At 45.3% G+C, this 11,645-nt stretch overlaps 2 non-coding genes across 2 annotated transcripts; both read right to left on the reverse strand.

Annotated features, from left to right (window-relative positions):
- Positions 1-8,700: 8,700 nt before the first annotated feature.
- Positions 8,701-8,774, reverse strand: TRNAN-GUU (transfer RNA asparagine (anticodon GUU)). Its single transcript has one exon. It is a non-coding gene; the product is annotated as a tRNA-Asn (tRNA).
- Positions 8,775-11,570: 2,796 nt separating this feature from the next.
- On the reverse strand, positions 11,571-11,642 carry TRNAE-UUC (transfer RNA glutamic acid (anticodon UUC)). Its single transcript has one exon. It is a non-coding gene; the product is annotated as a tRNA-Glu (tRNA).
- Positions 11,643-11,645: the final 3 nt, after the last annotated feature.

Below are 11,645 nucleotides of genomic sequence, written 5' to 3' on the forward strand. Positions count from 1 at the left end.
TTACGTTGGTTTTATTATTTTATGATTACAAATAATGCTGCAGTCATCATTCTTGTACACTCTCATTGGCCACTGGTGTATTTCTATAGGGTGGAGGCCTGGAGGGTTGTTGTTCCAGCATAGTGTTTCCATAGCTTTTATTTCATTCCGTTTTCTTTCCTTTGTTGCTTTATTAGCTATAACCCTTTTCTTATTTCAGAGGCTGCTTTAGGGTTTCTGGGATACATCTTTAATTTATCATAGTCTGCTTTCTAGTATCATTATGCCTCCCTTTCTGGCCTTTATCCTAGTGTTATGTATTTTTACTTTATGCACTGTAAGCTTTAAAAAGTGATTCATTCTTACTTTTATTTATTACGTCAAATATTTTTTGAAAGATTTAAATTATAAGAAAACGTGTAGTACGTGCTTTCTAAATGCCATCTCCAATATTCGTTTCTCTGTGTAGGTCCACATTTTTATCTGGTATCTTTTTGCTTCTGCCTGGAGGACTCTTAAGATTTCTTGTAGTGTGGGTTGGTGAATTCTTTTAGCTTTTGTATGTTTTTCAATGTCCTTATTTCACTCACAGTTTTGAAATTTTATTTTTGCATAGAATTCTAGGTTAACTTTTTTTCTCTGGGTACTTTAAAAATATTGCCATTTAGGAAGCATTTTCTTTTAAAACATCATGTTTCTTTCCTATGTTTGTAAATATGGCGTAAAGCCGGTTTCTTGTGCTGGTTATACAATGTTCAGAATGCGTATTTAAATTTAAAATATTAAATTGTACTAAAAACCTAAAAATATTAATCATGAATGTCCTAGATTCATCTTAAGTTCCAACAGTGCACTGAAAATGTGCCCAACCTGAGGGGTCAAACCTACCTGCTGACGTGGAATTTGTGTTTGTGAGAGCCTAGTGACTTTCCTCACATCTGAATGTGTTCATTGCAAAAGGAAACGTTTTTCTTTGCAAAAATACTTTAAAAGATTCTGACTTCAATTAAGTGCATTAAAATCAAATTTCTCAGTTGCATCCCTGAAATCCATCGAAAGCCCGGGAGAGAAAATCAAGTGCTTCAGGATCAAGAGCTAAACGGGGGAGGACAAAGCGGGGCTTCTTCACTAGGAGTCAAGCCAAAGTCAACTGATTTGGTCTCCAATGGAGAACGGAACTCGGTTCACCAGCGATGTGAGGACGCGTCCCAGAGGAGGCGGACTTTCTCTTCATGGTGCATTCGGATAGGAAATCTAGGATTTTCTTTCCCTTTGATCTACTTCCAACTCTCCCTTTCTATTTCTTCAAGAACTTTTTCGGATCCCTGGCTGCGAAGGACCTAAGGGGCCAGTGCCCTTCCCTACCGGTCCGTCCTTCACTAGGTGTCTTCAGAACCCAAACTCACCCGGAACATTACTACCCGCTTCAGACAGCGAGAGGACCAAGGAGGGCTGTGGGTGCGGTGGGAACCAGAGAGTCACGTGAACCTGCGCCCGTGGGTTCCTAGCAAATTGAATAAATGCCCCCTGAAGCTTCTCTGCAGGTCAGAGGGAAGGGGAGGGTGGCTGCCGACCTGGCGGGAGAAGCTTCAAGAAGCGTCAGGATGACCTGGCCCTGTCCATGGGCCTTGAAGACAGGCCTGGCCAGGCCGATTTTGACGGGTAGGCTCAAAGAAAAGGTTCAAGGGTGGCCCAAACCCTGACCCCGAGATTAAGGCTCTTAAATGTCTGACGGTTTTGAGAATCGTCAGTAGAATCGATCCTGCCTGTATCAGGAGACTCCATTGCCAAAATTCAGACACCAAGAAAGAGAAAGATTTGGCAGATCAAAATCTGTAATTAACCAAACAGGAGACATAAGTTTTCTGACAAATTGGATGTGTGCTGTGAGAAAAAGACTAGCCTCAAGGAGAACCTGGTTTTTTGGCTTGAGTGTAGGGAAGAATGGAGTTGCCACCAACAATGGTGCATTGAAACGGCAGGTGCATCAGGCTGTAGATGTGAAGGAATTAAAAATATTTTACCCCAAAATACACTTCTTGGACATATTTTGAGATGTCTCTTCAGAAAGCCAGCTGCAGAGGTAGCCTTGCAAAGTTGTCTTTTGTCGAGGAGATTTGCATCTGTAGGGAATCTGCATTGATACAGCCATGTCTTTCCTTGCCCAGATCTAGGAAAGATTAACGGAGAGTCTGACACCTGTAAAGGTCTGAAAGAAACATTTAGGGTTTATTCTCTCTGAGAGCTCCTACCTGTAAGGTTTCATTTATATATTAAGACCACCTTTGCTAGCCGAGCCTCATTTTCTCTCCCTCCCATCAATCATCTTGCCCACAATAATTGGATATAACTCTGACTCTGATTGCACCTGGTTTTGGCCATGCTTTGAGCCCTCATTCATTCTGTTACCTCGAGATGGTATATAAGCTTCTGCATCCCATTGTGGGTAGGGGAGGGTAATCACTCTGTGACTCTCCCCATGCACATGTTGGTACATTTCATGCCTTTTCTCCAATTAATTTGCCTTTTGTGACTTGATTTTTGAGTGAAATTTCAGAGGGTTGAGAGGGAGGGTTTCCAATGGCCCCTACAGTTTTGGAGCTGTAAGCAGGATAGGAAAGCTCTGCTCTTCTGGAAGCTGTAGTGAAGAACCCAGAATCTGATCAGCTGTCATAAGGGTAAGAATTTTTTTACCAGTCAGGCTCCCGGCCTCCTTCTCTGTGTGGAATCTCATCAAGTGGACAGTAAAAATCACTGTTTCTTTCTTTTCTCTCTCCAAAATCTTGATTAATTGGAGAAAAGGATTTGTGTGACTAGTCTTGGGTGTAGTGACTCTGGTGTGCTTTTTGATATTTTGTGTACCAATTCCTATTGTTTAATCCCTTTCTTCACAGAAATTGTCTCTTCCTTTGTCTTTGTCTCTATGTGTTATTCTGTCATAAAAGGGGGTACCGGCTGAGGTTCCTTCTCATCTTATTTTATGTCCTTGAGAGCTTGACTTGTGACCAAGTGGGAGCACTTTCTTTTGGTTTCCACTATCTGGAAAGAGGCGGTAATTTTCAGGTCATACTAGGAGGCCTGTCTGAAAATGGCTGGGAACCCCAGCACCCTTTTTGTTCTGACCGTGTCAAGATCTTGGGGTTTGTCTTAAGAAGTCCCATCCCTTTGAGGCTTTTGTCATCTCAACTCTTGTTGCCTGGTTGGTTCTAGGAAAGCTCAATCCCAAGATGGCCTACATGGTATTATAGATTCACAGGTCTGTGACGGGAAGCCCCCACAAATTTGTGGGTTACTGGAGGCAAACATCATCCTTACCCATCTGTGGTCTAGTCCTTGCATTGAACTTTTTTCTTGTAGGGGAATCTTTGGGATTGCCTCTTCTATGCCCTTCCCAGGAAGTTAACCTGGAAAATGACATCCTGGGCTTTCCACAAAGGGGCTATTTGGTTGAATTGCTATTGCAATAATTACACCATTGGAAATTCTGATTGACAATTGCCTGAAGATGGATCCCTTAAATTAGACACCTGAATTAAAAAAAACATTTTAGAGATCTCTTATTTTAACAGTTGATAGGAAGATCAAATTAAAACAAACACACATAGTAGGGTCATGGCTACCCTTAAAAATTCTCTTGACAATATTATGTGTGTTGTGTAGGGAAAAAAATTCTCTTGACTAAATTAAAGAGCAAAATTTGACCCAAAACAAAGTTAAAATTCTTCATAAGCTCAAACTGCCTGCTCTGGATCCCTTCCAGGATTCACAGTAAAGTCTGCTCCACCTTGCAGTTCGGTACTGAACTTCTGTGGTTTGCTGCCATAGCCTGGGATCCATTTCCAGTCAGGAACCCAGTTTATTTTGGCTTGATGTTTCTGTGACTTTGGACTTTTTGGAATATCCATTTATTGATCCTTTTCCCTTTCACGGGCAGCTTTTGTTTGTTTGTTTATGAAGATGGAGTCTCACTCTATCACCCAGGCTGGAGTGCAGTGGTGAGATCTTGGCTTACTGCAACCTCCGCCTCCCAGGTTCAAGTGATTCTCCCACCTCGGTCTCTCAAGTAGCTGGGATTACAGTCACCCATCACCACGCCTGGCTAATTTTTGTATTTTTAATAGAGACAGGGTTTTGCCATGTTGGCCAGGCTGATCTTGAGCTCCTGACCTCAAGTGACCCGCCTGCGTCAGCCATCCAAAGTGCTGGGATTATAGATATGAGCCACCCCTCCTGGTTGTTGGCAGCTTTTGATTTCCTGTCCTTCCAGCTTGCAAAGTTTCTGATGAGAAATCTGTTGATAATCTTATTAAAGATTTCTTGCATGTGACCAGTTGCTTTTCTCTTACCAATTTAAAGATTCTCTGTCTTTGACTTTTGAAAGTTTGATTATAATGTGTTTTGGTGTAGGTCTCTTTAAGTGTATCTTACTTGGAGTTTGTTAGGCTACTGTGTTTGTATTCTTGTCTTTCATCAAATTTGGGAAGTTTTCAGCCATTATTTCTTCAAATATTCTCTTTTGCCCTTCTCTCCCTCTTCTTTAGAAATTCCACAATGCGAGGCTGGGAGGGGTAACTCATGCCTGTAATCCCAGCATTTTGGGAGGCTGAGGTGGGAGGATCACCTGAGGTCAGGAGTTTGAGAACAGCCTGAACAACATGGAGAAACCCCATCTCTACTAAAAATACAAAATTAGCCAGGCATGGTGGTGCATGCCTGTAATCCCAGCTACTCGGGAAGCTGAGGTGGGAGAATTGCTTCAAACCAGGAGGCAGAGATTGTGGTGAGTTGTGATCGCGCCACTGCATTCCAGTCTGGGCAGCAAAAATGAAACTCCATCCCCCCTCCCATCTCCCCAAAACAACAACAAAAACAAAGAAATTCCACAATGCATATGTTGGTCCACTTGATTTTCACTTAGGCTCTGTTCACTTTTCTTCAATCTTTTTTTATTTCTGTTCCTCAGACTGGATGATTTCCATTGCCTTATCTTCAGGTTCACTGATTGTTTCTTCTGCCTGCTCAGCTTTCTTCAAATTTGACTTTGAATCCATCTAGTTAATATTTTATCAAAGCAGCAACTATTTCGGAAAAACCTCCTTCACATTGCAGCCATTGGACATGATAATACATGTGATGTGCTGCCATTTGTTGAGAATCATGTGAAAATTAAGCTTCTGCCCCATCACAGTAAAGTTCCAGCCCTGAGTCCCCACGGTTTTCCCCTAGGCTAAGATAGAAAGGAAGAACATGAATTGTGCAGAAAGCATTCTCTTAAGCAAGCATATATAACTTGCCTAAATTGTAATTATTTCCTGGATCAGGATGCACCTCTAACTTCTACAGGCAGATCATACATTCCATTGTCCAGCTGTATAATGAATTCTTCTTCTCAGAGAAGAATACCAGAGACTCCCCCTGGCTTGCCTGAATCAAAATTCCAGAGCTAAGCAGTGAAAGGCCACAATATGAAGTCACTCTCAGATGAGTTCCTTCTCTTGTCACACCGCACAGTAGAAACAAAAGAGGACGGGGAGGCCAGAGGTGCTCAAAGCCTTATAACCCACAATTCTCATAGTTATTCTCAACTTAGAGAGGGCTGCTTTCTAGATGCTCCCCCTCCAGGCCCGCAGACTGCTAGGCTCCAGGAATAAGTAGCTCTGAGAAATATACTATTTAGCTGCAAGCCACACTCCACTATCGCAAATTGGAGAAAAGAAGCACAAATGTAAAAGGTGAAAAGATTTAAGAGAACACCATGGGGAAACCCCATCTCTACTAAAAATACAAAAATTAGCCAGGCATGATGGCATGTGCCTATAGGCCCAGCTACTCGGGAGGCTGAAGCAGGAGAGTCATTTGAACCCAGGAGGTGGAGGTTGCAGTGAGCCAAGATTGTGCCACTGCACACTAGCCTGGGTGACAGAGAAAAACTCCATCTCAAAAAAAAAAAAAGAAAAAAAGAAAGAAAAAAGAAAGAAAGAAAGAAAAGATTTAAGAGAACAAATATTTTAATTGAATACAATTTGTCAAGATTAAATCAACTTTCCCCTAGAGTACTGAAAGAATAAGCAATCATAATTTAGATTCTAAGTTACTGGCCTTTGAGAAAATGTGAAAACCAGAAAGGTGCCATGAGCCAAAAAAGGAGCAAAAGTCCTAATTTTCAAACTGATGAAAATAAAGTACTAAAAAATTGAAATCATCATAGTTCATCTTGGTCCTTGGAAAAATACAAATGTATTGATTCAAATTATAATATCTTAGCTACCCTATTGTGCATAGCTCTTACCACTGAGGAGAAAAACCAAACCCAAACAAAAGTGTGTTCAAGTTGGCAAAAATGTTTACAAATCTGCAAAATCTCTTCAGCCTATCCCTTAAACCCCAGACTTGGTATTTACTAAGTTCTGCTGTGTACAATACCCACCTTAATATCCATTCTTGCACAAGTTCTTTTAGGTATAAGCCAAGATGACATGAGATTTTTTTTTTTACCCTCTCATGCCTATGTTTGCTTTTGCTTCTGAAGACCCTTCTGAGTAAGGACTATCCTCAGACTACTGGAGTAACTTAGTCACAAGCTTGCCTGAGGCTCAGAGCTGGCAAAACCTGGGAGTTTATGTCAATTCCACAGCACCCAGCAACCCTGCCTGCAAAATATTGACCCATGATTGACAGGTGCAGGTGCATGAAAGCCCAGCTCCTTGACCTGAGGGGCACCTTTGTGGTGAATTAGCTTTGGGAAAAGGGAAACCAGAGACCAACTTTGTAAAAATGCAGACAGACAAATAGAAAGAAATCTTTGCCTTGGAAGTCCAGTTGAGAAAGAGAGTGATTTACTTGAGACTCTGAAAACAGAGACTAAAATCTTTACTTTCTCATGGGAAAGAAGCCTGTGATGAAAGAGAAACAAAGAGGAAGGTAGGAAATAGGGTAGGTCTACTCAGTAGCTTCAAACCACTCTGTCATATTATAAAGCCTGGTGAGGTTTTAACTAACACAAGTGCCTGGACTCTACACATAGAGATTCTGATTGAAATGCTTCCAGGTGGGTGGAAGCCACTAGTAGTCGTAAAAAGCTCCCAAGTAATTTTACCATGTGGCTAGAAATGAAAAGGACAATCTATACTAGAATCTGAAGTAACCAGTATTGAAGTGCCCCAAATATGCAGCTACCTCATAGAAAAGGCTTAACACCACCCATTGATGGAATTTGCCTTCCTCTCTCCATGGTCTTGTCTGCATAGCATGGAAAATAGAGAAGAGATAAAGAGGTAGATGGAGAGATTGAACCTGTAATTTGCCTGTGTAGAGCAGTTTCTCAAACTTTTCTGACCACAAGATGCAGTGAGAAATATACAATTATTTGTGATCAGTTTTTTTTTTTTTTTTTTTTGAGATGGAGTCTTCCTCTGTTGCCCAGGCTGGAGTGCATTGGCATGATCTCAACTCACTGCAAGCTCCGCCCTCCTGGGTTCACACGATTCCCCTGCCTTAGTGTCCTGAGTTGCTGGGACTACAGGCACCCACAACCATGCCCAGCTAATTTTTTTTTTTTTTTTTTGTATTTTTAGTGGAGACGGTGTTTCACCGTGTTAGACAGGATGGTCTTGATCTCCTGACCTCCTGATCCGCCTGCCTCAGCCTCCCAAAGTGCTGGGATTACAGGCGTGAGCCACCGCACCTGGCCAACAATTCTTTTTTTGAAATGAACAGAGCATCAGTGAATGATAGTTCAAGTTGAAGACACCTAATAGACAAGTTAAAGGAGTCCTCCAGGCAGAAGGAAACTGACACCGGATGAAAATCTGGATGAAAAAGAAAAGACACTAGAAATGACATCTACATAGGCAAATATATAATTTTAACATCTGACTGTTTAGCCGGGCACGATGGCACACGCCTGTAATTCCGGCAATTTGGGAGGCCGAGGCAGGCGGATCACTTGAGGTCAGGAGTTCGAGACCAGCCTGGCCAATATGGTGAACCTTCCTCTCCACTAAAAATTCAAAAATTAGTCAGATGTGGTGGCCCAAGCCTGTAATCTCTGCTACTCAGGGGTCTGAGTCAGATAATCGCTCGAACCCAGAAAGCAGAGGTTGCAGTGAGCCAAGACTGTGCCACTGCACTCCAGCCTGTCTGATAGAATAAGACTCGTCTTAAAATTACCACCACCACCAACAACAAAAAAAACCAAAAACAAACAAAAACACATCTGACTCTTGAAACAAAAGTAATAGAGATGGATTGTAAGGTTTATAACAGGTGTAAAGTAAAATGCATGACAATAGCATAAAGGCAGGGAGAGGAGTTATGTGAAGAGGTATGATGCCACTTGAAGACAGACCGTGATGGGTTAATTTTTGTGGAAAGCAAGGCAGAATTTTTGAAGTTTGTTTCTTCAAATACTTTGTTTCCCACACTCACAACCTAGTTTGTTATGCAGAGATCTTATTTTCTAGGAGACTTGGAGGGGGACCTTCTGCTTTGTGTCCTCATGGGATGCACAAGACACAAGGGAAGAGTGTTTCACTTTTCAATACAGTGATAGGTCTGAGGAGATAGATAAACCTGCAATTTTTGTTTTTAATGAGATGGGATTCTCACTGGTCTTGAACTTCTGAGCTCAGTGGAGGCTTCCCCTACGTCGGCCTATCAAAGTGTTAGGATTAATAGGCGTGAGGCACTGCGCCTGGCCACAACCACCGACATTTAAAATCACGTCCCTGGGTGGGCTCGAACCACCAACCTTCCGGTTAACAGCAGAACGCGCTAACCAATTGCGCCACAGAGACAACATCAACTGCTTGCTTTCATCTCTATATAGATTAAGCAATCACTAAACCCAAGGGGTTGCCATTCGCTTTCTGCAGGACAACTGTGCAGACTACAAAGCTTCGGAAAACCGGAGAGGCTGAGTCGACTAATCGTGTTGTTGCTCGTTAGAAACGCGTGCATTGCGTGACTCTGAAGCCAGAAGGGCGGCCGAATGTCCTTCACCCTGCGTTGACCCTCGCCTGCTTCAGAAGCCAGTGCCTCTGGAAATGCCTGGATCTGCGACCCCAGCCTGAGCCAAGTAGGGCGCAAGGGAAGCCGAACTCCCCCACGGCTCTCATGGTAGCTCTTTCTGTTTTTTTGCGCCGCCTTCAGGCAATCATCTGCTCCGCTTGCTCTCACTTCACTCAACTGGGCTTCAGTAGACGGGGTCGGTGGGACGGGAGCGGGAAAGAGGCAGGGGAGTCAAAAGGAAAAACGTGAAAAGGAGGAGGGAGAAGCAGGGGAGACCAGGACGACACAATGGGACAGCCCAGGATACCCGTGCAGAGGGCACCGGCTGGATGCAGAGAAAATGGGACATGTATCAGAATGGAGAGGGGGAAATGGGGAGAAGATGTGAGAGAAAATCACAAGAATCTATAGCTGCCCAAGAATGAAGTAAAAATCGTATAATGTCTTTACATTAATAAAAAACAAATCGGGGGACCAGGCGCGGTGGCTCACGCCAGTAATCCCAGCACTTTGGGAGGCCGAGGTGGGTGGATCACTCACTTGAATTCAGGAGTTCGAGGCCAGCCGGGCAAACATGGTGAAAGCCCGTCTCTACTACAAATACAAAAATTAGCTGGGCTTGGTGGCCCACACTTGTAGTCTCGGCTACTCAGGAGGCTGAGGCAGGAGAATCGCTTGAACCTGAGAGGCGGAGGTAGCAGTGAGCCAAGATCGTGCCACTGCCCTCCATTCTGGGCGACAAAGCGAAATTCTGTCTCTCAAAAAATATACATAAATAAATAAAAGAGGGGTGGGGAAGCAAAACGATGGGCAGTAGGTGTGGGGCGCCTTGGGATTCTACACTGGTTAGTAGTCTGCGTTGTGCCTGCAGCAACCTCTGTTCTAATCCGAATCCTGGTACAGTCAGACTCTATCTTGGACCCAAGGGGGGCGAACCCACGTGTCTTTTGGTTTGCTTTTCATTCCTGCACCAGTTGCGGCCTTTATCTGCAGCCAGAAAGCCGGAAAGCAGGGTTTACCCCTGGCCCCACAGCGCCATACTGTCTGGGGAAAAGAAGGAAACCCAAGAGTACACAAACAATGTCCCAAAAAGAAACCTTCCAAGTGCTCTATGCCTCACCGTTTAGCAGAAAATATCAAGCAACTCTCAACCTAGCTGGCCTGTAGCTTCCACGAATGAAATAACGTATTTATTGCAGTCTTTCTGGTTGAGATATTTCAAATATTTGGTGGAGCTTTTAATGAGAGAGGGAGACACTCTCGAGTGTGGAAGAAAAAATGAGGGGATGTGAAGATGAGGCGACTTTAGGACAGAAAAAAAAAAAAGAGACAAGGCAGCCATGTAAACGTTTTCGGGTGGGCGTGAGGAGATGTCAGTCTTGAACCCCCTTATGTCAGGTAAAGAGTGCAGCCTCTTCCAGCACAAACACCGTTTCCCACACTGAGGAAATCACAGGGATCAGCAACTCTAGAGTGTGATGAAGAAGCTTCACTCTGGGAGAACCCCCTTCGTGACCACGGTCTCCCCCTGCCAGGTAAGTGGAAAGGAGCACATGGCCTGCAGGGACAGCACAGCCTCCTCGCCCTGGCCGGTCGCTCAGGGTCACCACCCTCCCCACTGCCGCCCCTCGCCATTCTTCCAAACCACTCTCCACCAAAGATTCCACCGACGGTCACCCCACAAGACAACCCAGGCCGCCTCTCAGCAGCGGCTCCCGCCCCGCAGCCACCGCGCCCTCTCACCCCCGCGGTTCTGCCCGCTGCCTCTGTGCACTTCACCTCCCTGGCTCCCGCTGTCCCCTGAGCTTACAGTGGACTCGGGGTTCTTTGAATCCCTCTTGGGAGTACTGAATGGAAAAGGGGGAGCGTGCGCAAGTGCTCGGTAGAGTGTAGACATCGTGGGATTTCACTGTGGTACCATCGCTTCGACGTCTTAGTGCTGATTTTTACACCTGCTTTCTGCTTAGGGCACGGCAGCAGTTTTCCATCTGTGCCTGCTCAACCTGCTGTCCTTGTTGGGTCAGCGAACATCGCCTCCCTCTACCGCTCAATCAGCAAACGGGACCGCCCTCGAGGACCTCACCCGCCGCTCACCCCCTAGCAAATTCGCTGGCATCGCCTCCGGTCGCCTCTTCCGAAGGCCTAACGAGCGCGTTAGCTGCCAACGGAGGTGAGGAGGCTCTGCTGACTGGCCGGTGCCCGTGTCCGGGGCTGGCACAAACGCCATGACTTGGCTTGGCCTCTCTCTTAGTTATTCGCAGCTCAGCCCGATAGGCGCCTCCGAAGTGGCGACGGAAAGAGGGTGAACTTTTTGGGTGCAGCTCCACGGGGGCTGGCATCTCTGCACGGCTGTGTACACCTGAGCGAGACGCTCAGTCGCTCTCTAAAGCCGCTTCCGCGGATGAGGGACACGGAGATAAACAGGAGCGGTGTGTCGTGAGAGGTGGTCCACCAGGACTTGCCCTCCCTCGCCCAGCTTTGCCCCTCGCTGCGGAGACTGTTCTGCCTCTGGCCCTTGGAGCAGGCCGGCTGACAGCCTAGTGAAGGAAGATTCCTGCGGGAGGGCGGCCAGTGCGAAACAACTCCCTGACCGGGAATCGAACCCGGGCCGCGGCGGTGAAAGCGCCGAATCCTAGCCACTAGACCACCATGGACAC

This window comes from Pongo abelii, chromosome 1 (assembly GCF_028885655.2).
Source record: "Pongo abelii isolate AG06213 chromosome 1, NHGRI_mPonAbe1-v2.0_pri, whole genome shotgun sequence".
Lineage (NCBI taxonomy): Eukaryota > Metazoa > Chordata > Mammalia > Primates > Hominidae > Pongo > Pongo abelii.